This window comes from Phyllobates terribilis, unplaced genomic scaffold, assembly GCF_046119375.1.
Source record: "Phyllobates terribilis strain yellow unplaced genomic scaffold, ASM4611937v1 Scaffold_38__1_contigs__length_12584779, whole genome shotgun sequence".
Taxonomy (NCBI): Eukaryota; Metazoa; Chordata; class Amphibia; order Anura; family Dendrobatidae; genus Phyllobates; species Phyllobates terribilis.
The window spans coordinates 5,649,376-5,676,053 of record NW_027362798.1 but is presented as its reverse complement, the minus strand read 5'-3'; the positions used below and the strand labels follow the sequence as shown (position 1 = coordinate 5,676,053).

Here is a 26,678-nt window from a genome sequence, read left to right as displayed (position 1 = left end):
CCATCATTGCTCTCTCTCTTAGCACCTGCATCATTGCTCTGTCCCACCACCCCCATCATTGCTCTCTCCCAACCCCCATCATTGCTCTGTCCAGCACCCCCATCATTGCGCTGTCTCAGCACCTCCATCATTGCTCTGTCCCAGCCCCCCATCATTGCTCTGTCCCAGCATCTCCATCATTGCTCTGTCCCAGCCCCCCATCATTGCTCTCTCCCAACCCCCCATCATTGCTCTGTCCCAGCACCTCCATCATTGCTTCTCCCAGCACTCCCATCATTGCTCTCTCCCAGCACCCCCATCATTTCTCTGTCCCAGCACCTCCATCATTGCTCTCTCCCAGCCCCACATCATTTCTCTCTCCCAGCCCCCCACCATTGCTCTGTCCCAGCACCCCCACCATTGCTCTCTCCCAGCACCCCCACCATTGCTCTCTCCCAGCACCCCCATCATTGCTCTCTCCCAGCACCCCCATCATTGCTCTCTCTCTTAGCACCTGCATCATTGCTCTGTCCCACCACCCCCATCATTGCTCTCTCCCAACCCCCATCATTGCTCTGTCCAGCACCCCCATCATTGCGCTGTCCCAGCACCTCCATCATTGCGCTGTCCCAGCCCCCCATCATTGCTCTGTCCCAGCACCTCCATCATTGCTTCTCCCAGCACTCCCATCATTGCTCTCTCCCAGCACCCCCATCATTTCCTCTCAGCACCCCCATCATTACTCTGTCCCAGCACCTCCATCATTGCTCTCTCCCAGCCCCCCATCATTGCTCTGTCCCAGCACCCCCATCATTGCTCTCTCCCAGCACCCCCATCATTGCTCTCTCCCAGCACCCCCATCATTGCTCTCTCCCACCATCCCCATCATTGCTCTCCCCAGCTCTATCCGCCCCATTATTGCTCTTCCCAGCCCCATCCCCTCCCCAGCATTTCAGTAAAAAAAAAAAAAACTTACCTCAGCTCGCTCCCCTGCAGCAGCATCCTCCTGGTTGCCGGCAGCTTTCTTCCTGACCCAGGCGCGCGCTGCATGATGACGTCATCAAGCTGCGCGCGCCTGGGTCAGGGAGGAAGTAGAGGATGAACCCTCCAGCTCCGCTGCTATTCTCCTCCTGACAGCAGCGGAGCTGTAGGGATCACTCCCTGACCGCCGCGTGCAGGGAGCAGCTGCACCTTGTGGGCCCCTTTGTGCAGCTGCATGGTGGGGACCCGGCGCAGCTGCACCGGTCGCGGTATATCCACCCCTGGACTGCTATGGGGCCCCCTCGGCTCACGGGCCCCATAGCAGTCGCCTGGTCTGCCGCCATTGGCAGTACGCCACTGTGTACGGCATATACAGTGTGTGTGTGGTGTGTATGGTGTATACAGAGTGCGTGAGTGTGGTGCGTACGGTGTATACAGAGTGCTTGTGTGTGTGGTGGTGCGTACGGCGTATACAGTGTGTGTGTGTGTGTGGTGTGTACGGCGTATACAGAGTGTGTGTGGTGAGTATGGCGTATACAGTGGATGTGTGGTGCGTACGGCGTATACAGTGTGTGTGGTGCGTACGGTGTATACAGAGTGCGTGTGTGTGGTGCATACGATGTATACAGACTGCGTGTGTGTGGTGGTGCGTACGGCGTATATGTAGCACCCTGAGGACTCGGCTGCTACAGGGGTATTACACCTCAAGCCAGAGGTGTGGTATTCCACTCCCGGGTAAGGATGGAGTGTGGAACTGAGCTCAGTAGGCTGCATACACTACATACATCCAATTTCCGGGGGACAGAACTACTGTACTCCCACCAGAGATATGTGCAGGTACGACAGCGTCTGTCCCTGGCTGGAGTGGGAGGGGGGTGGAACATCCCAGTAGTGTAGGGGCAGATAGGGGGAGCAGTCTGGGTAAGGCTAGGAGCTCATTGGGTGCTGGTCACCTGAGCTCACACATAGAGGGAGTATATAAGGTGGGCACCATCTTAGAGCAGGGTCTTTTGTAGAGCCAGAGGAGCAGAGCAGAGAAGCTCAGCCAGAAGGGCTGACAGGGAGCTGTGGTTCCGGCTGGGCCCAGCTCCAAGGCCAAGTCTGAGAGAGAGAGAGAGGAGAAAGGAAGGCCCAGAGAGGAAAGAAGAAAGAACCCCAAGATCCCAGAATACAGACAAAAGGGTGAAGGGTTAGCGAACAAGGGTACCGGATCCCAAGCTGGCAGAGGCCAAAACCCCTGAACTGCACAGCCCGACTCTGAGTCTTCTTACTAAACTCTACTGCACCTTCACAACCACCATCCTCTACATCTGACCCCCTGAGGCTATACCCCTCCCGTTGGGGGTTATACTACCACAGCTGCACACACACCACCAGCCTCAGCGGACCCTTCTGCAGCGGCGGCCTTTTGACCGCAAATCAACGGGTGGCGTAGTCGACACTAAGAACATCTAACAACATCTGTAAAGACTGCCGCACACTGAGTTTGACACCCTGGGCACGGACCGGGTCGCCGCCACTCGGAGACTACAACCCCCATCTGATCCGGCTCCGGGTATCCCAAACAGCACTGGCCCAGGGGGCGCGTCAACATTGGCGTAGTCGGCAGGATAACGTGCCCGCAACAACCGGGTACTGCGTGCCTGAAGAAAAGTTCACCTTTACCTCAAAAAGAAGTCTCCCGCCGGTTCTAGAGGGTCCCCGCCATCGGACCCCATCACAGGTCGTTTCCCGCTGGTTGCCCGCCATTTGCAGCTTTTTCCCGCCATCCACGGAGTTTCCCGCCACTGGGAGACGTTTCCCGCCATCAGAAGAAGATTTCCCGCCTTGGAAGAGCGGACGCCATTATGGGCGTGCCAGAGGGTGGCAAGAGGCCACCTCCCATCGTGGGCCAGGTCGAAGAATGGCGCCAAAAGCGGAAACCTCCCCCACCAACAGAGACTGTGATGATAGAAGTGTCCATCAGCGTGAGGGAACTGCCCCTGGAACTGACAATCACCAAGTTGTCCCGGGACCATCCTCAATGTGGGCGGGGACAGAACAAAAGAGAGAAGATGGGTGCAGCCTGGAGGAGTCTGGAGAGAGCGCACCCGGAGATGAGGAGTCTGGAGAAGAGTCCAGAGAAGTCGCACCCGGAGATGGAGGGAGAGTCAGGCAGCACCGACCCTGTGGTCAGGAGCCTGCTGCAAGCGACCACCCCACTAGGCCTGGTGGAGATACTGGCACAGCTCCCCCGAGACCGGGAGTGTGCACAGACCGCGCTGGAGCGCCTCGCACGGAGGATGGCCCAGGTGCAGCGAGAAACGCTGACGGAGTGGAGCAGAGAGATGGCCCAGCAGGCTGGAACCCGCCAGCGGAGCACGCCACCCGAGACGAGGAGTCAGACCGCCTCTGAGGATGGTGCAGGAGGAATCAAGGCCGGAGACGACGCCGAGGAAGGAGCTGAAGAGACGGAGGCAGGTAAAGGGGACGTCACTACCCCGAGCCGAGAAACCGTGAGCCTGCCCCAGCTACCCGTCGCAGAGCCCGAAATTCCCCCTGCCGTGCCCGTCGTTGCACCGTCACCGCTCCAGACTAGGCCTCAAGCAGAAGCCGCGGCCGCGACCTCTGTGACGTCACGCGCCCCAACCCTGAGCGCGGCCAAGCAGGAAACACCATCGGCCTGGTCGCAAGGTCGAGTGCCCCCGGGCGCTGCAGAGCCAACAGCGCCTTCTACCTCCACCGAGCCACCGGCCTGGTCGCAGGGCCGAGTAACCCCGGGCGCCGCCGTCCTTACGGTGCCCTTTACCTTTAGGGTGCCCCAAGCCTGGTCGCAAGGCCTGGTAAACCCGGGCGCCGCTACCACCACTGCGCCCTCAACATCTAGAGTGCCGCACCTGGGTGAAGACTTATTTGCCCAGCACACTTGCCCGGATGGGCAGCCCTTTATATGGCCACCGGAGTATTATCAACTGGAACTCCAAAAAGCAAGGCCCCTGTGCGAGCCCCTGATTCCGGCTCCGAAGCTCGTCAAGAGGACCCCGCCCCCGCTGGAGGAGGCACAGTTTGAGTGGGACCCCACTGGAGGAGACCTCATGGGGTTCACCCAGGAAACTCGGGCGGCCGCAGCTGAACGTGCGGAGTGCTGCCGCCAGCAGCTAGAGGTCTTCGAGCGAGAACGGAGAGAGAGGCGGGTCCGTGAGCAGCGGCTGCAAATACAAAGCGCAGAGCAGAAGAGCCGGACCAGGAGGAACCCCCGTGCAGCACACGGTCCCCGTGCCACCGGGACTGTGATTAAATTCCAACTGCAGCACGGTTGGGGTTTCATCAGGGATCATCACACCCCCGGCGACGTCTTTGTCACCCGCAGAGACGTAGAAAGCCATCTGCCGGAGGGACACAGAGGTCGTGACCTATACGTTGGGGATGAGGTCACATTCACCCGGCACAAGTGTGCCAAAGGACCCTACGCTCTCCATGTACACCGGCTGACGGAGGAGGAGCTGCGGTGTGAGGAGGAGCAAGAGGACCCGGACGGGTCTGAAGCCTACTTGCAAGGAGGAGCAGGAGGACGCCGTCATTAGAGTACGGTATCGTGAAACTGTACATAGTTACCCGTCGGGATATAAGAACTGTTGCTGATTTAAATATGTTCCCCGTTGGGACAAGTGTGAACTGTACCCGTATGTCCCTATTCCCACTGACCGAGGACTGAGAGCGGTCATCCTTTCCTAATACCTGGCCGAGGACTGAGAGCGGCCACATTTCCCCTGTATATAGTTGCGCTTTCTAAGGAGCCCCCTACTGGTTTTATAGGAAACTACAAGAGACTGTCGCACTTTACCCGGTCACAAGTTGCACCGTGGCCGGAGGAACAAGAATATTTATATGAAAAAGTTTAATATGCTGTTGATAATATATATGATGTTTTTATATGTTTTATATGTTTATGTTTTATGAAAAGAATTGTATGTTTGTGGATGTTTTTATTCTTTTACAGCCCGAGGACGTGCTGTGATTTACCAGGGGGGAATGTAGCACCCTGAGGACTCGGCTGCTACAGGGGTATTACACCTCAAGCCAGAGGTGTGGTATTCCACTCCCGGGTAAGGATGGAGTGTGGAACTGAGCTCAGTAGGCTGCATACACTACATACATCCCATTTCCGGGGGACAGAACTACTGTACTCCCACCAGAGATATGTGCAGGTACGACAGCGTCTGTCCCTGGCTGGAGTGGGAGGGGGGTGGAACATCCCAGTAGTGTAGGGGCAGATAGGGGGAGCAGTCTGGGTAAGGCTAGGAGCTCATTGGGTGCTGGTCACCTGAGCTCACACATAGAGGGAGTATATAAGGTGGGCACCATCTTAGAACAGGGTCTTTTGTAGAGCCAGAGGAGCAGAGCAGAGAAGCTCAGCCAGAAGGGCTGACAGGGAGCTGTGGTTCCGGCTGGGCCCAGCTCCAAGGCCAAGTCTGAGAGAGAGAGAGAGGAGAAAGGAAGGCCCAGAGAGGAAAGAAGAAAGAACCCCAAGATCCCAGAATACAGACAAAAGGGTGAAGGGTTGGCGAACAAGGGTACCGGATCCCAAGCTGGCAGAGGCCAAAGCACACCTTAGCCAGGAACCGGAGGTCGTGGTCAGGATCTGCCACGACCCTCACCAAATCCACTAGAAAGGCACACCAAGCATAGGGTCAGGGAACCCAGAAGAGGGACAACCAACAAGAGGCCCGAGGGAGCCGGACATAAGTGGATCCCTGGTGGGAACGGCCAGTAGAAGGGAAAGTCAGAAAAGAGCTCAGGACCACGCTCCAGAATTGCTTGGGGGTTGGCCGAGTCCAGGACCTGGTGGACGCAGCACGGCTCGGGTGGTCACTCAAGGCCAGAGTGACCAAAAGAACATCAGTAAGTAAAACCCCTGAACTGCACAGCCCGACTCTGAGTCTTCTTACTAAACTCTACTGCACCTTCACAACCACCATCCTCTACATCTGACCCCCTGAGGCTATACCCCTCCCGTTGGGGGTTATACTACCACAGCTGCACACACACCACCAGCCTCAGCGGACCCTTCTGCAGCGGCGGCCTTTTGACCGCAAATCAACGGGTGGCGTAGTCGACACTAAGAACATCTAACAACATCTGTAAAGACTGCCGCACACTGAGTTTGACACCCTGGGCACGGACCGGGTCGCCGCCACTCGGAGACTACAACCCCCATCTGATCCGGCTCCGGGTATCCCAAACAGCACTGGCCCAGGGGGCGCGTCATATACAGTGTGTGTGTGGTGTGTACGGCGTATACAGTGTATGTGGTGGTGCATATGGTGTATACACTGTATGTGGTATGTACAGCGTATACAGTGTGTGTGTGTGTGGTGTGTACGGCGTATACAGTGTGTGTGGTGGTGCATACGGCATATACAGTGTATGTGGTATGTACAGCGTATACAGTGTGTGTGTGTGTGTGTGGTGCGTACGGCGTATACAGTGTATGTGGTATGTACGGCGTATACAGTGTATGTGGTGTGTACGGCATATACAGTGTATGTGGTGTGTACGGCGTATACAGTGTGTGTGGTGTGTACGGCGTATACAGTGTGTGTGTGGTGTGTACGGCGTATACAGTGTGTGTGGTGGTGCGTACAGCGTATACAGTGTATGTGGTATGTACAGCATATACAGTGTGTGTGTGTGTGTGTGTGTGTGTTGCATACGGCGTATACAGTGTGTGTGTGTGTGGTGTGTACGGCGTATACAGTGTATGTGGTGTGTACGGCGTATACAGTGTGTGTGTGTGTGGTGTGTACGGCGTATACAGTGTATGTGGTATGTACAGCGTATACAGTGTGTGTGGTGTGTACGGCGTATACAGTGTGTGTGTGTGTGGTGCGTACGGCGTATACAGTGCATGTGGTATGTACGGCGTATACAGTGTGTGTGTGTGTGGTGCGTACGGCGTATACAGTGTGTGTGTGGTGCGTACGCCGTATACAGTGTGTGTGTGTGGTGCGTACGGCGTATACAGTGTATGTGGTGCGTATGCCGTATTCAGTGTGTGTGTGTGTGTGTTGCGTATGGAGTATACAGTGTGTGTGTGTGTGTGGTGCGTACGCCGTATACAGTGTATGTGGTATGTACAGCGTATACAGTGTGTGTGTGGCGTGTACGGCGTATACTGTGTATGTGGTATGTACAGCGTATACAGTGTGTGTGGCGTGTACGGCGTATACAGTGTGTGTGGTGCGTACGGAGTATACAGTGTGTGTGTGTGTGTGTGTGTGTGTGTGTGGTGCGTACGGCGTATACAGTGTGTGTGTGTGTAAGTAAATTAACCTTAAAGAGTAAATCAACTTTTGGGACGTTTTTAATGTGATTTAGGGTCATTAATTCTGAGCAGATTTGTGGGGACCCCAATCCTTTGCTCCTTTGCTTAAAAGACCTCCTAGAAGAGCGCAGCTCAGTAGATAGGAGAGTACACTGAGCGGAGCAAATGCAGCAGAAAGTCATAGTCATGTCTCCTCACCTCTTCACTTCTAAGAGATCTTCTGAGTGATCAGGGTCTCAGATTCGCACTAATCTGCTCAAAATTATAGGACCTAAATCATGTAATATATATCCCAAAATGTAAGTTACTTTTTTTTGCATCTAATCAGTACATTGGTTCCTATACGGTCCACAGTCTGATGATGACTGGTAACAACTCCCAGTATCTCCTTACCATTGCTAAGGACATACTGGGAGTTGTAGTTAAGTCCTCCATTCTCTGGAATTCCTATTGTTAGCAATGCCCTTCCTCCACCAATTGCAAATACAAAGGATCCATCCATGGGGCGAGATCTTGGGAATAATTGAATCGTACCTACATTTAAAAAAAAAATAAATCTCCTATTCTTAATAATAACCGTATTTTTCGGACTATAAGATGCACTTTTTTCCTCCAAAATTTTGGAGGAAAGTGGGGGGTGCGTCTTATAGTCCGAATACTATATTATTGTATGGCCGCATGGTGGTGGGTGTGGGGGAGCCACAGGGGTGGATTAAGAGTAGCAAGTGCCCCGGGCAGTTTAGAAGGCGCGGCCCCTTCCCCCCCCACACACACACACACATGCACATATACCTGTATGTATGACATGTCACATGATCCCCTGTGATAGATCATGTGATAGTTCACGTGAAATTAATTTGGCACAATATTAATTATAATAATTTTTTTTATGCTGTGCCCACTACGCGTTTTTTAAGCTTTTCCGCAGCGGCAATTCCGCTGCAGAAACGCTTAAAAAACGCTTGGTAGAAGGTCTGCCATGTTCCCCAATGATAATCCGCATGTGCTGTTCACATGCTGTGTAAATTTCCGCTGCGGATTATCATTGCGGAAAAATCCGCAGCAATAACAATTATTTTGCGGAAGCGTGGCGCTTTCGCCGCCATTGACTTGCATTGGAACACATGGAATCCGCATCACTGCATCTGTACATGCAGATTCCATGCGTTTCAATGTGCGGATGGTACCTGGGTTTGGAGAAAAGGAGACTCTCCTCCGGACCCGGGTACCATAGAACCTGTAAAAAAAGAATAAAATAAAAAATAAATATTATACTTACCTTCTGATGGCCCCCGGTGTCTTTATCCGATGCGTCCTGGCTTGCCGGCAGCTCGCGATGGTCTGAAAAGGACCTGCCGTGACGTCATTTAGTCATGTGACGGGTCACGCGACCGCTGACGTCGACAGGCCATCAGAAGGTAAGTATATATTTATTTTTTACCATTCTTTTATGGTCACACTATATAAATCCATGCCGGTTGCATGGATTTATATAGTGTGACCAAGTTGTCAAGTACTTTCCAAGTGATGCTAAAATCGCTTGGAAAGCGCTTGTCAACCCGCATGCGGAAATGCATGTGAAGAACGCTTCACATCCGCATGTCCCTGGCAGGTAATTTTATGACTCAATATTGAGCACACGTAACCATCTATACACAGCAGGAGGCCGCACTGCGCCATCTATACACAGCGGGAGGCCGCACGTAGCCATCTATACACAGCAGGAGGCCGCACGTAGCCATCTATACACAGCAGGAGGCCACACGTAGCCATCTATACACGGCAGGAGGCCGCACGTAGCCATCTATACACAGCGGGAGGCCGCACGTAGCCATCTATACACAACGGGAGGCTGCATGTAGCCATCTATACACAGCGGGAGGCCGCACGTAGCTATCTATACACAGCAGGGAGCCGCACGGTGCCATCTATACACAGCAGGAGGCCACACGGTGCCATCTATACACAGCAGTAGACCGCACGCTGGCATCTATACACAGCAGGAGGCCGCACGGTGCCATCTATACACAGCGGGAGGCCGCACGGTGCCATCTATACACAGCGGGAGGCCGCACGGTGCCATCTATACACAGCGGGAGGCCGCACGGTGCCATCTATACACAGCGGGAGGCCGCACGGAGCCATCTATACACAGCGTGAGGCAGCACGGAGCCATCTATACACAGCGGGAGGCCGCACGGAGCCACCTATACACAGCGTGAGGCCGCACGGAGCCATCTATACACAGCGTGAGGCAGCACGGAGCCATCTATACACGGCAGGAAGCCGCATGTAGCCATCTATACACAGCGGGAGGCCGCACGTAGCCATCTATACACAGCGGGAGGCAGCACGGAGCCATCTATACACGGCAGGAAGCCGCATGTAGCCATCTATACACAGCGGGAGGCCGCACGTAGCCATCTATACACAGCGGGAGGCCGCACGGTGCCATCTATACACAGCGGGAGGCCGCACGGTGCCATCTATACACAGCGGGAGGCCGCACGTAGCCATCTATACACAGCGTGAGGCAGCACGGAGCCACCTATACACAGCGGGAGGCCGCACGGCGCCCCCCCCCCAGAGACAGCAGGAGGCCACACATCGCCATCTATACTCAGCAGGAGGCCGCACGCAGTCACGCACACACACAAACATATACAGACATATACATACACGCATAAACACATTTGAAACACAAAAATACATATAAACAGACATCACACAATGATATCTGCCTGCACACACATACATACATACACACAGACAGACTCACACTCACACACACACAGACAGACACACACACACACACACACACACCATCCCCCGGCTTGGCTCCAGTCCTCCTGGCTCCTGCTCCTATCCGGTGGTAAGTAGCAGTGCAGGCCGGGCACGCACTGCGTGACGTCACAGCTAGGAGACACGGCCGCGCACAGGGCCGTGTCTCCTAGCACTGACGCGGCCGGGCCAGCAGAGGGAAGTTAACTGCTGCAGTGCTGGCCCGTCCAAAGAAGAAGCAGCGGCTGTGCACCGCTGCTGGGGGAGTGGTCCGGGGCCCCCCCTGCCACTGTCTGCCGGTATGTGCCGCGGGGCTGCACATATAATGAGGGCAATCCGGTCATAGAGACCCGAGGCCCCGGGCGGTAGCCCGGATTGCCCTCATTATAATCCACCTATGGGGAGCCGCAGCGGGGGATCAGCGGGGCACAGGATTTTACAAATCGCAGAAAACCCATTTGATGTTAATTGTTTGGGCTTTTCTCATGCGCCGAGCATCACTCACGAGGAAAACAAGCTTCAAAGAACAAATGAGAGGAGACAGTCCATGCATTATGTGTCACGGTGGCGTGTCATTACCAACCCCCTTGCTGCAGCGCTCCCTAAATTCCCCACAATGTAGAAAAACCTTGTCCACACGTCACGGCTCTGAGCTGACTAGTCCTGGAGGATCGTGAGGTTCCTTCCTTACATCTCTCCTCAATTATCTCGGCTTCTGTAAAATAGGCCGAGTCTAATGGGATGAAAGATGCGGCTGCAGAATAAAGGTTCTCTGGCATTTATCTACTCTGTGATCACCGTTCCTAATCCAATCGTGGAGGCGTTCCTGGCTGTTACAAGGAATTAGTAGGATTACTAAAGTGTGACAGGCGAGGGTACAGCGCCTGTGCCTGTCATGGATTCTCAATAGAGGTGGCTGGGAATGGTCGCTCTCCACTGAAATGATCGGGAGGTGCACATACTTCCCACAAGAAAGCACTTGAATTGCCAAGGTCAATCTATTCTATAGCTGTAACTTTAGCCTTAAAGGAATTGATACAGTGGGTTACATCTGGTGCCCGGGGGGCAGTGTTTGGTTAACTCTGTGTCCCTCTGAAGAAGCTAAAAAAGTGAAACGCGTGTTTAGGAGAGTGGCAGGCACATAATGGGTAAGGCTCTCCTCATTACTGGTACTCAGGCGCAAAATATGTAGAATTTACACTACACTAGGGATGAGCGAACCCCGTGGATGTTCGGTTTCGACCAAACTTTAGTCCAAAGTTTGGTTCGGGTACCAGAACTTGAACCCGAACCCCATAGAAGACAATGGAGACACAAACTTTGATGCTGTAAAATGGTCGTAGTAAGGGCTAGGAGGTCTCTCACTCTTAAAACGGACTTGTCAGTGTTCGGAGTTCAGCATTGGACACTAGGTGTCCGGTATGAACCCCAAACTTTACAGTTCGGGTTCGCTCATCTCTACACAACACTCGTTATACTGTTGTACTGATACATTACACGTCTAGTCCCTGTGATTGACTATATATTCATTGTTGAGGACGCTCTTGCAGATGTGTCTAATCTCTGATGTCACGCCATCTGGAGGCTGAATCTTGAACTAAGTGCTCTTGTAATACAGGTTTTAATATTACGCTAATAAAATATATACTGTATACTGTACAATAGCTTTCCGACCCCATTACACAGTTTTTGAGCACTTGAGCTGAAGTTGTTAAAGCTCAATTGGTGTTTTGCATAGTCTGAGGGGGCTATAGGTGTAATTCTGCTGAGATTTTGACTTCGATGCGTGTTGCAGTTACATTGGCATAATACTCTGTTCCATGTACAATATTATGTAGAACAGAGTTTTGATTCTAAATGGACTGTAGATAAAACAGTATGTCCTGGAACAGTACCAATACACATGCTCTGTAACTTGCCATCCACTCTTTTGAAGTGGACGATTCCTCATTATCAGCATTCTGTCAGCACTATAGGTCCCGGGACATCCCTTCTCTCATTACTCAGCACGTATTGCTTCCGCCATTGCTTAATGAGATGCCTGCAATTAACTGAAAGACTGAATCTCTGTTAAGCCTGCATATACAGTTTGACAGGCAGGAACAAAGAGACAAAGGCCAAGCCCCACTTCCGGTAATCCATATAGGGGGGTTTCTGCTGCTAGAGACAAATTACACTTAGACAAAAGGGAGACCCTACCGGCCGACACTTTTAGGTTATCTAACCCCTGAAAAGTAACTCCAACTTAATTGAACTTTATAAAGGGATTTTGCACATTATCTATCGAATTAGATCAAGTACAGCGACCATTTAATTTGTATTAGGGTTCAACTCACCTGCAAACACCATGGGTTTCGCAGGCTTAAAGCCGGGCAGAGCCACTGGCTGCTTCAGTAAATGCAGAGTGTCTCCTATTTGTGCTTCCTGTGCGTCCTTCATCCCAGCGATTAGATAACCTACTTGCCCAGCATATCTTAGAAGCAATGAGAGCAATATATATTCACAATTAGTGCAGATTCATCAAATTCTACATTGAATATCAGGTACAAATCTACCATAAAAGAAGGTAGCAACGGCTCTGAGACCCAGCACTGCATGAGTTCACTACAGCTATATACAGCTGGCACTAGAGGGCGCTCACTGGAGACAGACTTCTACTGCTGCGGTTGGGTCCAATACTAGCTGTACATAATCACATGTCAACAGCTCCCCCTGGTGGTGGCTGCATGCAGCAAAAATAGTGTTTCATCTAGTTACATTCATTTAAGTCAGAAATGCTGTGACATTAGTCAGCACTGAATTTTGGATGTAAAACTATTTTGGATCTATCAACATATATGTTATAACTTCCCAGAGACTAAATACCACATCAGAGAGCTCTGCTAATCGCACTGTAACCAGCTGAGAACCATCATACGGCCATAACAGATTTGTAACTTTCCATAACACAATATTGGCATTTTATTTGCTTTAATAACAGATTCCCCTTTCAGCTCTGCTCTCTCCTGGGCATCAAACACACATGTATATTCATAGAAAGCAGCACCGACAGGAGCATCAGTACTGCATGCAGGATTAGAGCGCCATCTAGTGGCACTATAAGAATATTCCTAGTGTGCTAAAATGTCGCTCTATTATATCCGGCACAGGGTCGTACACAATTTTAAATGCTTTGGATATCGGAAAAAATTACTTTAAAAAAATGATGGAAAAACCCTTTTAAAAAGACACAGAAAGCAATAAGGAAAAAGCACAAACAAAAGAAGTGGTGCTGAGATGGGCCGGCTGCAGTTTATGCAGATCCTTGGGTGACAAAGTGCATGTGGGATAATCTTCACTTTTACAATTTGTTTTTTATCCTTGCCTTCTAAAAGCTATAAAACTTTTTTTCCCAGTAGATTCGTTGTATCTGGGCTTTTTTTCCAGTAGATTCGTTGTATCTGGGCTTTTTTTCCAGTAGATTCGTTGTATCTGGGCTTTTTTCCCAGTAGATTAGTTGTATCTGGGCTTTTTTCCCAGTAGATTCGTTGTATCTGGGCTTTTTTCCCAGTAGATTTGTTGTATCTGGGCTTTTTTCCCAGTAGATTCGTTGTATCTGGGCTTTTTTTCCAGTAGATTCGTTGTATCTGGGCTTTTTTCCAGTAGATTCGTTGTATCTGGGCTTTTTTTCCAGTAGATTCGTTGTATCTGGGCTTTTTTTCCAGTAGATTCGTTGTATCTGGGCTTTTTTCCCAGTAGATTCGTTGTATCTGGGCTTTTTTCCCAGTAGATTCGTTGTATCTGGGCTTTTTTCCCAGTAGATTCGTTGTATCTGGGCTTTTTTTTCCAGTAGATTCGTTGTATCTGGGCTTTTTTTCCCAGTAGATTCGTTGTATCTGGGCTTTTTTCCAGTAGATTCGTTGTATCTGGGCTTTTTTCCAGTAGATTCGTTGTATCTGGGCTTTTTTCCCAGTAGATTCGTTGTATCTGGGCTTTTTTCCAGTAGATTCGTTGTATCTGGGCTTTTTTCCCAGTAGATTCGTTGTATCTGGGCTTTTTTCCAGTAGATTCGTTGTATCTGGGCTTTTTCCCAGTAGATTCGTTGTATCTGGGCTTTTTTCCCAGTAGATTCGTTGTATCTGGGCTTTTTTTCCAGTAGATTCGTTGTATCTGGGCTTTTTTCCAGTAGATTCGTTGTATCTGGGCTTTTTTCCAGTAGATTCGTTGTATCTGGGCTTTTTTCCCAGTAGATTCGTTGTATCTGGGCTTTTTTTCCAGTAGATTCGTTGTATCTGGGCTTTTTTCCCAGTAGATTCGTTGTATCTGGGCTTTTTTTCCAGTAGATTCGTTGTATCTGGGCTTTTTTCCAGTAGATTCGTTGTATCTGGGCTTTTTTTCCAGTAGATTCGTTGTATCTGGGCTTTTTTTCCAGTAGATTCGTTGTATCTGGGCTTTTTTTCCAGTAGATTCGTTGTATCTGGGCTTTTTTTACAGTAGATTCGTTGTATCTGGGCTTTTTTTCCAGTAGATTCGTTGTATCTGGGCTTTTTTCCAGTAGATTCGTTGTATCTGGGCTTTTTTCCCAGTAGATTCGTTGTATCTGGGCTTTTTTTCCAGTAGATTCGTTGTATCTGGGCTTTTTTCCAGTAGATTCGTTGTATCTGGGCTTTTTTCCAGTAGATTCGTTGTATCTGGGCTTTTTTCCCAGTAGATTCGTTGTATCTGGGCTTTTTTCCCAGTAGATTCGTTGTATCTGGGCTTTTTTCCCAGTAGATTCGTTGTATCTGGGCTTTTTTTCCAGTAGATTCGTTGTATCTGGGCTTTTTTCCAGTAGATTCGTTGTATCTGGGCTTTTTTCCCAGTAGATTCGTTGTATCTGGGCTTTTTTTCCCAGTAGATTCGTTGTATCTGGGCTTTTTTTCCAGTAGATTCGTTGTATCTGGGCTTTTTTTCCAGTAGATTCGTTGTATCTGGGCTTTTTTCCAGTAGATTCGTTGTATCTGGGCTTTTTTCCAGTAGATTCGTTGTATCTGGGCTTTTTTCCCAGTAGATTCGTTGTATCTGGGCTTTTTTTCCAGTAGATTCGTTGTATCTGGGCTTTTTTTCAGTAGATTCGTTGTATCTGGGCTTTTTTCCAGTAGATTCGTTGTATCTGGGCTTTTTTTCCAGTAGATTCGTTGTATCTGGGCTTTTTTTCCAGTAGATTCGTTGTATCTGGGCTTTTTTTCCAGTAGATTCGTTGTATCTGGGCTTTTTTCCCAGTAGATTCGTTGTATCTGGGCTTTTTTCCAGTAGATTCGTTGTATCTGGGCTTTTTTTCCAGTAGATTCGTTGTATCTGGGCTTTTTTCCAGTAGATTCGTTGTATCTGGGCTTTTTTTCCAGTAGATTCGTTGTATCTGGGCTTTTTTCCCAGTAGATTCGTTGTATCTGGGCTTTTTTCCAGTAGATTCGTTGTATCTGGGCTTTTTTCCCAGTAGATTCTTTGTATCTGGGCTTTTTTCCAGTAGATTCGTTGTATCTGGGCTTTTTTTCCAGTAGATTCGTTGTATCTGGGCTTTTTTCCCAGTAGATTCGTTGTATCTGGGCTTTTTTCCAGTAGATTCGTTGTATCTGGGCTTTTTTCCCAGTAGATTCGTTGTATCTGGGCTTTTTTCCAGTAGATTCGTTGTATCTGGGCTTTTTTCCAGTAGATTCGTTGTATCTGGGCTTTTTTTCCCAGTAGATTCGTTGTATCTGGGCTTTTTTCCAGTAGATTCGTTGTATCTGGGCTTTTTTTCCAGTAGATTCGTTGTATCTGGGCTTTTTTTCCAGTAGATTCGTTGTATCTGGGCTTTTTTCCAGTAGATTCGTTGTATCTGGGCTTTTTTCCCAGTAGATTCGTTGTATCTGGGCTTTTTTTCCAGTAGATTCGTTGTATCTGGGCTTTTTTCCCAGTAGATTCGTTGTATCTGGGCTTTTTTTCCAGTAGATTCGTTGTATCTGGGCTTTTTTTCCCAGTAGATTCGTTGTATCTGGGCTTTTTTTCCCAGTAGATTCGTTGTATCTGGGCTTTTTTCCAGTAGATTCGTTGTATCTGGGCTTTTTTCCCAGTAGATTCGTTGTATCTGGGCTTTTTTTTCCAGTAGATTCGTTGTATCTCGGCTTTTTTTCCAGTAGATTCGTTGTATCTGGGCTTTTTTCCCAGTAGATTCGTTGTATCTGGGCTTTTTTCCAGTAGATTCGTTGTATCTGGGCTTTTTTTCCCAGTAGATTCGTTGTATCTGGGCTTTTTTTTCAGTAGATTCGTTGTATCTGGGCTTTTTTTCCCAGTAGATTCGTTGTATCTGGGCTTTTTTTTCCAGTAGATTCGTTGTATCTGGGCTTTTTTTCCCAGTAGATTCGTTGTATCTGGGCTTTTTCCCAGTAGATTCGTTGTATCTGGGCTTTTTTTCCCAGTAGATTCGTTGTATCTGGGCTTTTTTTTCCAGTAGATTCGTTGTATCTGGGCTTTTTTTCCCAGTAGATTCGTTGTATCTGGGCTTTTTCCCAGTAGATTCGTTGTATCTGGGCTTTTTCCCAGTAGATTCGTTGTATCTGGGCTTTTTTTCCCAGTAGATTTGTTGTATCTGGGCTTTTTTCCCAGTAGATTCGTTGTATCTGGGCTTTTTCCCAGTAGATTCGTTGTATCTGGGCTTTTTTCCAGTAGATTCGTTGTATCTGGGCTTTTTTCCCAGTAGATTCGTTGTATCTGGGCTTTTTTCCCAGTAGATTCGTTGTATCTGGGCTTTTTTCCAGTAGATTCGTTGTATCTGGGCTTTTTTTTCAGTAGATTCGTTGTATCTGGGCTTTTTTTCCAGTAGATTCGTTGTATCTGGGCTTTTTTCCCAGTAGATTCGTTGTATCTGGGCTTTTTTTCCCAGTAGATTCGTTGTATCTGGGCTTTTTTCCCAGTAGATTCGTTGTATCTGGGCTTTTTTTGCAGTTAGAGCTGTAGTTTTTATAAATATTTTCTGATCTTTTTATTACTTTTCTTGGTGAGGCAAAGTGAACAAAATAAACTCCAGAGATTCTGCCGCTTCATCTTTTTTTTTCTTTTTCATTCCATCATCCACTCGATAGGATTTCTAGAAGATATTTTTTTTAGTTTTAACACGAACAGATGTGGTGAAGCCAAAAATTATGTAACGGGAGAATTTAACTTTGCAGGCTCAGGTCACCGAAAACATCCAATGGCTTTACCGCTACAGTGTAGAGTAAAATGACCAATCTGATATTAATCCCAGTTATGGGACGGGCTTCATAGTTGTACAATCATGGAAGACATGGAGGCCTTCAGTAGGATCCTTGGCTGTCAAGACAATGCCATTGCCACATAACACTCATATGATTGATGACATGACATGGCTTTATAACTGATGGGGAGCCGTACCCCTTCAAGCCCACTGATTCTCAGAAAGAGGGGGATGCTGTCTTTGCCTGCACAGCGGCACTCTAAGGCTATGTGCCCACGATGCAGAAATGCTCCGGTTTTTTCCTGAACATTTCTGTATCTCCCTGGCATGTGGATTTTATATGCGTTTTTTTCAGCCAGGGACAAGCGTTTGTCACGCGTTTTGCACATGCGATTTCGCATGCGGGTGGTCAAGCGCTTTCCAAAAGATTTTAGCATCACATGGAAAAGTGCTTGACAACTTAGTCACACTATATAAATCCATGCAACCGGATTAGCAGGATCCCCCAACAATTTCTTAAGCAATGAGAAAATGCAGTCCCTAATGATGTCCTCTGACAATAAGCGGATCACAGACAGCAGATGCATTGGGTTCTGCATTTCTTGGAGAATGGGATGGGGCAGCTTCTGTCTTCTCAGTGATACAATCAGGAAGGAGATGCAGCGTGAGACAATCCCTGTCTACATCTTTGATCTGATCATCAATACAGAGGGCTGATTGGTGAAAACAGAGGGAAAGGCTAATTAAATTATTTAAAAAAAACTTAGTTTTTCGGCTGGCACTTCCTCTGGGGTCAGTATGCCAACCTCATTGACTTCATAGCACTTGCCAGAGTGGGCAGACACGATTTATTGCCTTTACACACGTCACCTCCACACAGGGCGATGCGGCTACGACGCCTCTGTAGTGATCAAACGTGGAGTCAAACAGCAGGGCTTTAAGAGGGCTGCCCTTTTCAATCTTGGGACTAAAACACAAAAATAAGACATCCTGTTAAGGGGGATAAAGGTAAGTAACAGCGTTCAGTCCAGAGTGATGAATTCCAAAAGACAAAGTTTATTCCGCCATCACATAACGTTTCGACCTGTTATAGGTCTTTATCAAGTATATACAAAGACATACAGGGATACTGATCCCCTTTAAGGAAAATCAGTGGCCAGAACCCTTTAAATTCCCCTTAAATGGTCCAAAACTGAAACTGTGGGAACAATATAATCCACTTAGGGTTCAGCAAACTTACAGTCAAGGGTTTGATAAAATGATCTACACCCTTGTGTCTCTAGAAAGCATGGCGTACGTTCACGTGCTGAAAATGCCGACCAGTGCTGGAGTGAGCGGAGGTCCGCAGCTTGTGACACTCCTGCTGTAGTGAAACTACAGGTCCCAGCAGACTGACGGTCTCTCATCAAGTTATGCTGGGAGCCGCAGTTTCACAAATAGTGCTAGAGGATCCATGTCAGAAATATGAGGCTGCCACTAGGGTTTCTCCCACAAATATGTAATCGGACGTGGAGCAGATCTGCACGTGGATGAGCCATATTCTCTATCTGTGAACATACTACTCCTTCACTCAGATTCTAAGTGGTTCTGCAGCGCATCTGTGCAGAGCAAGCTGTCAATCAAAATCCAGGCCGGGTTTACAGCCGTCGCCCCTGATATAGCGAGCGGTGCTGTGATCCAAGACTGTAGCCGCTCCGTGCACAACGATGAGTGAAGGCCGGCGGCTGCAGGGAGGAAAGAAGTTAATTTTCTCCCGGTACCTGGACTATCAATAAGGCGGCCGGGCAGCATTGTAACAATATTTATCTGCAGATTAACCCTATACCTGCAGGTACATAGCATTTTCCAGGGTGACAGGTTCCCTTTAATAAACAGAAGATGGATAGAGCCGCATTAGTCCGTACTCACGGTGGAAGCCTCCTGACAACTTCTTGAAGAACACTTTCCACATTTGTTCCAAGCTTCCCCGACATCTAATAGAAATAAACAGAGAAATGAATTTCTTAATACAGTTTAGAACTCGGCTACAACGAATCAGAAGAAATGAAACCTGTTTGAAGCTGACAAGCAATCAAGCCCCTCCGTAAGCCACACAGAACATGGCTACTTATGTCATCTGCAGGTGATTAAAGGAACCTGTCATGTTGAAATGGTATAAGATCTGTAGGGGGGTGTTGTAGAGCAGAGAAGTTGATCAGACTGATAGACATATCTGTGGGAAGAGAGTCAGCAAAACTGGCATTTTATGCAGTGAAAAGTCCTGCCGTATGTACACTAGTCCAGTGGGCGGTCCTACTAAGTGATTGACAGTTCCCTGTATGACCATGCAGGCAAAGATAGCTGTCAATCACTAGTAGGACCGCCCACTGGACTCATCTGTACAAACAGCAGGATTCCACTGAATAAATTGATACAGGAAAAACATCTATCTTTGTACCGTATTAGCCAGTAGATAGAAGAGTATTTAGATTTGAGAGTCCTCAGTGGTTGATACCATCTTTTCCGTTAGCCATTAAAAGGTAACAAATTGCAGCTTTCCAGACTACTCAGGTCTCAGGTCTGCCTGATGAAGAAGCCGGAGTAGTCTGGAAAGCTTGCAATTTGTTACCATCTTTTCAGTTAGCCATTAAAGGTATCAACCACTGAAGACTCTCAAATCTAATGAATAAATTACAATTTATACTGAATCTTCTCCCACAAACCTATATATCGTTCTGCTCAGTTTCTCACGGATAAAACCTGTACATCTGAATGGGGCTTTAATGTTGTTATTACAATCATGTAACCGCAGATCACAAAATCTTTCATATGATCATTTTTTTAACACCTGAAACCCCAATGGGTCGTTCTTAGACCTGTGTGGCTTACCAAGCCCAATTTCTAAAAGTTGCAAGAGTGCTGTAAAATAGGAAGCTGCACATTTCTGCGCAAAAATGATGCGTCACAAAAGTTTTTTTTTTAACACCAAAAATTGATGTAAATTCCTCGCTACATTGCCCCTTTTCCAGCCACATTTTGTAGAAAAAAATAAAAAGACAAGGTACAGACAGCGGAGTTAAATTTGCCTACAGGAATGATTTTGATCTGGAGCGCATCGTACCCGGATACAGTCACTAGCGGGAACGTCAAACATCTTCTCAATTTGTTTCTCCACCCTTTCCGGATCTGCATTCTTCAAGTCTATCTAAAAGAATTAGTATAAATACTAATTATTTATCAAAGCTGGACAACATCTAGAAACCATATAAGAAAACTGGCTTAAAATATAGTGTGAACAAGAGTTTAGGGAGAGATGTACAACTGGCACTGGCCTATAAAAGGGATTGTGTAATCGTACAAAACTAGCAAAAATGTAAAGCGCCTGGAAAACAAGGAACGTGCAATTTACCTCTTAGTAAAATCCTATGCTTTATCAAGAACAGAGGAATTTTAATTTCATATTTATTTTTAATCAAACCATTTTTATTGAAAAACTGCAACTACAAATATTCCATCTTTCAAATAACATACATGACATAGTAATTCCATAGTAAAAATATGAACAAAGTATCTGAACTTCAATTCCCATAACCCACCCTAAACCCAAATCCCAACACTCCAGAGAGAACCATTTTCAGGGCAGTTCTAGAATAACGGACTATAGCATTCGTAGAAGGGGGAAGAAGATAAAAAAGTGACTAACAAAGGGGTAGCAGCGTTTTAATGTTATCATTTACTGCTTGATGCCTGAGCCGGGGAGTGCACGCCTGAAAACTGTTGCAGGCTGCTGTAATCACAGGACACAAGCAAACAGCATGGCATTTCCTATCAGCAGGGAGGAAGTAAAGGGAACAGTAATGAAAGTCTCCTCCTACTCCGCTCCATATTGAAATGAATAGTGTGCATCCTACAAATGAGATGCATACAGCAAACAATTGATTTTCCATACATAGGTTTTGAGTTGACCACTGGATATACACATGTGTATCACTAATTACCAGAACTGGAAATCGAAAAAAAAGACGAGCAAGTTTGGGGTGAATCCTGCCTTCATTACTGCACAGCCGCTCAGAGGGATCGGTACTAGGAACAGCAGGAGTGCCGGCGATGTTCACAGATTTACCTGCTGCGGGACTGAAGGAGTCTGATCGCGCTCGGCTCGAAGCTTTTTACCTGGTTTACGATAGGAATAATTGAAAGCTGTGCTTCACAGGCCAGGAAGAAGTTTGCCACCATCTATTAGAAAATCAACAAACTTAGGATAGAAACAATATGAACATATACCCTGCTATAAGTAAGTAAAAAGCAATAGGAAATATATATAATATAGGGTACTTAGTAAACATGTTGTTTGATTAAAAAAAAAAAAAGCCATCCCACCAGCACCAAGGTGCACCCAGTCAGTTATGTGAAGTATATAATAAAATACACTTTAGTACAATATTAGTATCTTGTCCCTTTAAATCTGCTGCTACTTCTGTCACCATGGTAACTGCATTCATACTCAGCCAATAGGATTGCTCGGTTTGAATTAGAAGAAAAAAAAAAAAAAAAGTCCTATATGGTCAGTTTGTTCCATCTCATCTGAGTGTGAAGACAGACACCTGCGATCAGCGAGATTATAGGTATAAGACGTGATATAATATAACGGACGGAGCCACATCCCATCACACGCACTCAGCGACCACAACTGACAGGAATCAGCACATTTATCAGAGGAGAAGTCATTATTCCCCAACACATGATAAGTGACAACTTCTAGATCTGCTGGGAACCCAACTAATCCCTGCTAGTACCTCCCCGGCCACCGCTCCATTCATTCTCTATGCAGGAGAAAGCTGAGTACAGCGCCCCCCATAGAGAATGAACGGACCGGCGGTTGAACATTTGCACTTCGCTCACTTCTATCTATAAGTGCTGTTCTGCTGATTGGGTCATAGCGGCCAAACCCACCGATCTAAGAGTCATCACCTATCCAGAGATCAGTGAGAACTTGTTCCAACTAGACATCCCCTTTAATGGAAGAGATCACATATCTAACAGCCAATCCTATTCATTCCCAATCTTCCCTGTGCCCAGTAATGCCCCTGGGTATATCGCCAATATGAGCCAATCACCAAACCCTCTGCTGACTGTTCCCCATGTTTTATAGATTTTGGATACGTTTCTACAAGAGAAGATCTCAGCGGCCACCATGGGGATGGGTTACTCTGCCAGCGATGGAGCAGGTAGTATCCACCAGCCTGTGATATCTCACCTTCCTCCATATTCTGCTGTTACATGCGTTTCTTCAGCTTTACCCCTTCCCAACAGAACCAATTGATGTTTTTTTTCTGTTTTTTCCTTGGCTTTTTCCAAGGGCTATAACTTTTTCATGTCTGTCCACATATGTGAGGTCTTGTTATTTTGCAGGACGAGCGGTACTTATAAATCCCACCATTCATTTACCACATAGTACTAGAAAACGGGGAAAAAAGTCCAAGTGCAGTAAAAGTGCGAGGAAAAAAAAAGCCTGACCCTGTTTTTCTGGGAAGGGTTTTAACGGCGTACATAGTGTGGTGAAAATGACCTGGTAATAGGATCCTACTCCTCAGTGTGATCACAGCAAGACCAAACTTCTCCAAGAGTTTTGGCAAAAGAAAAAAACTTCATTTTTTCTGAGACCCGTAACATTTTCGTTTTTCGGGTTGATGGAGCTGTGTGGGGCTTATTTTTTGAAGGGCAAGAGGACTTTATTGATAACATTTTGGGACACATATGACATGGTCATCGCTTCTTACAGGGTTTTCTGTAGTATTGTGCCGAACGAAAAAAATGCAATTTTGGCTTTTTGAATTTTTTTCTGTGTTCACTGATCGTTTGTTTTTTATATTTGGATAGATTGTATTTCTCTGAAAGAGACCATACCACAAATGTGTATATTTTTATTATCTTTATTTTTAGTGGGAGGTGAGTTGAACTTGTGGGGTTTTAATATTTTACACTTTTTTTTTTTTAATTTTCACTGCATTTGTATACATTATCTGATTGCTTGTGCTATATACAGCGATACCACAGTAATGCTCCATATAGCAAAATCACGGTCTTCTTTACAGCCCAAATGAAGCTTTATGATGACAGGCACGGAGGCTTCAGCAGACCCCCGGATGTCATAGCGGTCCATCTGTGCCCTGTGATCGCGTCACAGGAGCGCCGGTGGGCGCATGGAACGATGCATCCCAATGCCGGCGCGCTGTTAATGCTGCTGTTAGTGATTGACAGCAGCACTGAACAGGTTAACAGTGGTGGGCAGATCTTCGCTCCACTCGCAGCTCTTAGAGGCAGGTCCTGGTTGTTTGTCACAGCCATTATCTGCCATGTACGGGGCGAGCTGACTCTGCTCCATACAGTCATGGCCAAAAGTTTTGAGAATGACACCAAAATTATATTTTCACATGATCTGCTGGCCTCTGGTTTTTATTAGTGTTTGTCTGATGTTTATATCACATACAGAAATATAATTGCAATCATATTATGAGTACCAATAGGTTATATTGACAGTTAGAAAGAGTTAATGCAGCAAGTCAATATTTGCAGTGTTGCCCCTTCTTCAAGACCTCTGTAATTCTCCCTGGCATGCTCTCAATCAACTTTTGGACCAAATCCTGACTGATAGCAGTCCATTCTTGCATAATCAATGCTTGCATTTTGCCAGAATTTGTTGGTTTTTGTTTGTCCACCCGTCTCTTGATGATTAACCACAAGTTCTCAATGGGATTAAGATCTGGGGAGTTTCCAGGCCATGGACCCAAAATCTCTATGTTTTGTTCCATGAGCCATTTAGTTATCACCTTTGCTTTATGGCAAGGTGCTCCATCATGCTGGAAAAGGCATTGTTGGGCGCCAAACTGCTCTTGGACGGTTGGGAGAAGTTGCTCTTGGAGGACATTCTGGTACCATTCTTTATTCATGGCAGTGTTTTTAGGCAAGACTGTGAGTGAGCCGATTCCCTTGGCTGAGAAGCAACCCCACACATGAATGGTTTCAGGATGCTTTACAGTTGGCATGAGACAAGACTGGTGGTAGCGCTCACCTCTTCTTCTCCGAATAAGCTGTTTTCCAGATGTCCCAAACAATCGAAAAGGGGATTCATCAGAGAAAATGACTTTGCCCCAGTCCTCAGCAGTCCACTCCCTGTACCTTTTGCAGAATATCAGTCGGTCCCTGATGTTTTTTCTGGAGAGAAGTGGCTTCTTTGCTGCCCTCCTTGAAACTAGCCCTTGCTCAAAGAGTCTCCGCCTCACAGTGCCTGCAGAAGCACTCACACCAGCCTGCTGCCATTCCTGAGCAAGCTCGGCACTGCTGGTAGTCCGATCCCGCAGCTGAAACAGTTTTAAGATCTGGTCCTGGCGCTTGCTTGTCTTTCTTGGGCGCCCTGGAGCCTTTTTGACAACAATGGAAGCTCTCTCCTTGAAGTTCTTGATGATGCGATAGATTGTTGACTGAGGTGCAATCTTTGTAGCTGCAATACTCTTCCCTGTTAGGCCATTTTTGTGCAGTGCAATGGTGGCTGCACGTGTTTCTTTAGAGATAACCATGGTTAACTGAAGAGAAACAATGATACCAAGAGCCAGCCTCCTTTTAAAGTGTCCAGTGATGTCATTCTTACTTAATCATGACTGATTGATCGCCAGCCCTGTCCTCATCAACACCCACACCTGTGTTAATGGATCAATCACTAAAACGATATTAGCTGCTCCTTTTAAGGCAGGACTGCTATGATGTTGAAATGTGTCTTGGGGGTTAAAGTTCATTTTCTGGGCAAATATTGACTTTGCAAGTACAGTAATTGCTGTTAAGCTGATCACTCCTTGACATTCAGGAGTATATGCAAATTGCCATTACAAAAAATGAAGCAGTAAACTTTGGAAAAATTACTATTTGTCTCATTCTCAATACTTTTGGCCATGACTGTACACCCGCTACTGACTTATACCAGACACGTACGGCAGATGTTGGTAAGGAGTTAAAGCGGTTGTCCTGCTTTGGGGCCATTTGTTTTTTTTACTTTAATGCAAGTATTTGGGGCTAAAATTGATTTCCGTTATTGAGTTTCATTAAAAATGTTGCCTTCTGTAGCATCTGCGCTGCACTGTCTATTCCTGGCTGCAAAATTAGCTAACTGAGAATCTATCAGTGAGCTCCTTCTGGCAGTCTTAAGGGAGAGTTTGTAGATCTTTCATCTGTTTTTTTTCCTGAGTGCCTTTTAACTGATCTATGCCCAAAGAAAACATGAAACTTGAATGTGCAGGGAAGCAATAAGTCTGTAATAACCAGTGAAAAATGAAATCTAAATGTAAAAAATTACTTTTAGTAGTAAATACATGGACATAAGAAAATACACACTGCTCAAAAAACTAAAGGGAACACTTAAACAACAGAATATAACTCCAAGTAAATCAAACTTCTGTGAAATCAAACTGTCCACTTAGGAAACAACACTGATTGACAATCAATTTCACATGCTGTTGTGCAAATGGAATAGACAATAGATGGAAATTATTGGCAATTATCAAGACACCCTCAATAAAGGAGTGGTTCTGCAGGTGGGGACCACAGACCACATCTCAGTACCAGTGCTTTCTGGCTGATGTTTTGGTCACTTTTGAATGGTGGTTGTGCTTTCACACTCGTGGTAGCATGAGAAGGACTCTACAACCCACAGAAGTTGCTCAGGTAGTGCAGCTCATCCAGGATGGCACATCAATGCGAGCTGTGGCAAGGAGGTTTGCTGTGTCTGTCAGCGTAGTGTCCAGAGGCTGGAGGCGCTACCAGGAGACAGGCCAGTACACCAGGAGACGTGGAGGGGGCCGTAGGATGGCAACAACCCAGCAGCAGGACCGCTACCCCCGCCTTTGTACAAGGAGGAACAGGAGGAGCACTGCCAGAGCCCTGCAAAATGACCTTCAGCAGGCCACAAATGAGCATATGTCTGCACAAATGGTTAGAAACCGACTCCATGAGGGTGGTGTGAGGGCCCGACGTCCACACATGGGGGTTGTGCTCACAATCCAACACCGTGCAGGACGTTTGGCATTTGCCACAGAACACCAGGATTGGCAAAGTCGACCACTGGCTCCCTGTGCTCTTCACAGATGAAAGCAGGGTCACACTGAGCACATGTGACAGACGTGACAGAGTCTGGAGACGCCGTGGAGAACGATCTGCTGCCTGCAACATCCTTCAGCATGACCGGTTTGGCAGTGGGTCACTAATAGTGTGGGGTGGCATTTCTTTGGAGGGCTGCAAAGCCCTCCATGTGCTCGCCAGAGGTAGCCTGACTGCCATTAGGTACAGAGATGAGATCCTCAGACCCCTTGTGAGACCATATGCTGGAGCGGTTGGCACTGGGTTCATCCTAATGCAGAACAATGCCAGACCTCATGTGGCTGGAGTGTGTCAGCCTCATTTTGACTTGTTTTA

The 26,678-nt window shown here is 47.3% G+C and overlaps 1 long non-coding RNA gene across 1 annotated transcript in view; it reads right to left on the bottom strand.

Moving 5' to 3' along the window:
• The window catches only part of LOC141182961 (uncharacterized), a 77,579-nt gene extending 64,807 nt beyond the window's left edge, over positions 1-12,772 (bottom strand). Inside the window, exon 1 of the long non-coding RNA XR_012257985.1 lies at positions 12,382-12,772. This is a non-coding gene — a long non-coding RNA (uncharacterized lncRNA). The remainder of the gene's footprint in view (positions 1-12,381) is intronic.
• Between the last annotated feature and the right edge of the window lie 13,906 nt (positions 12,773-26,678).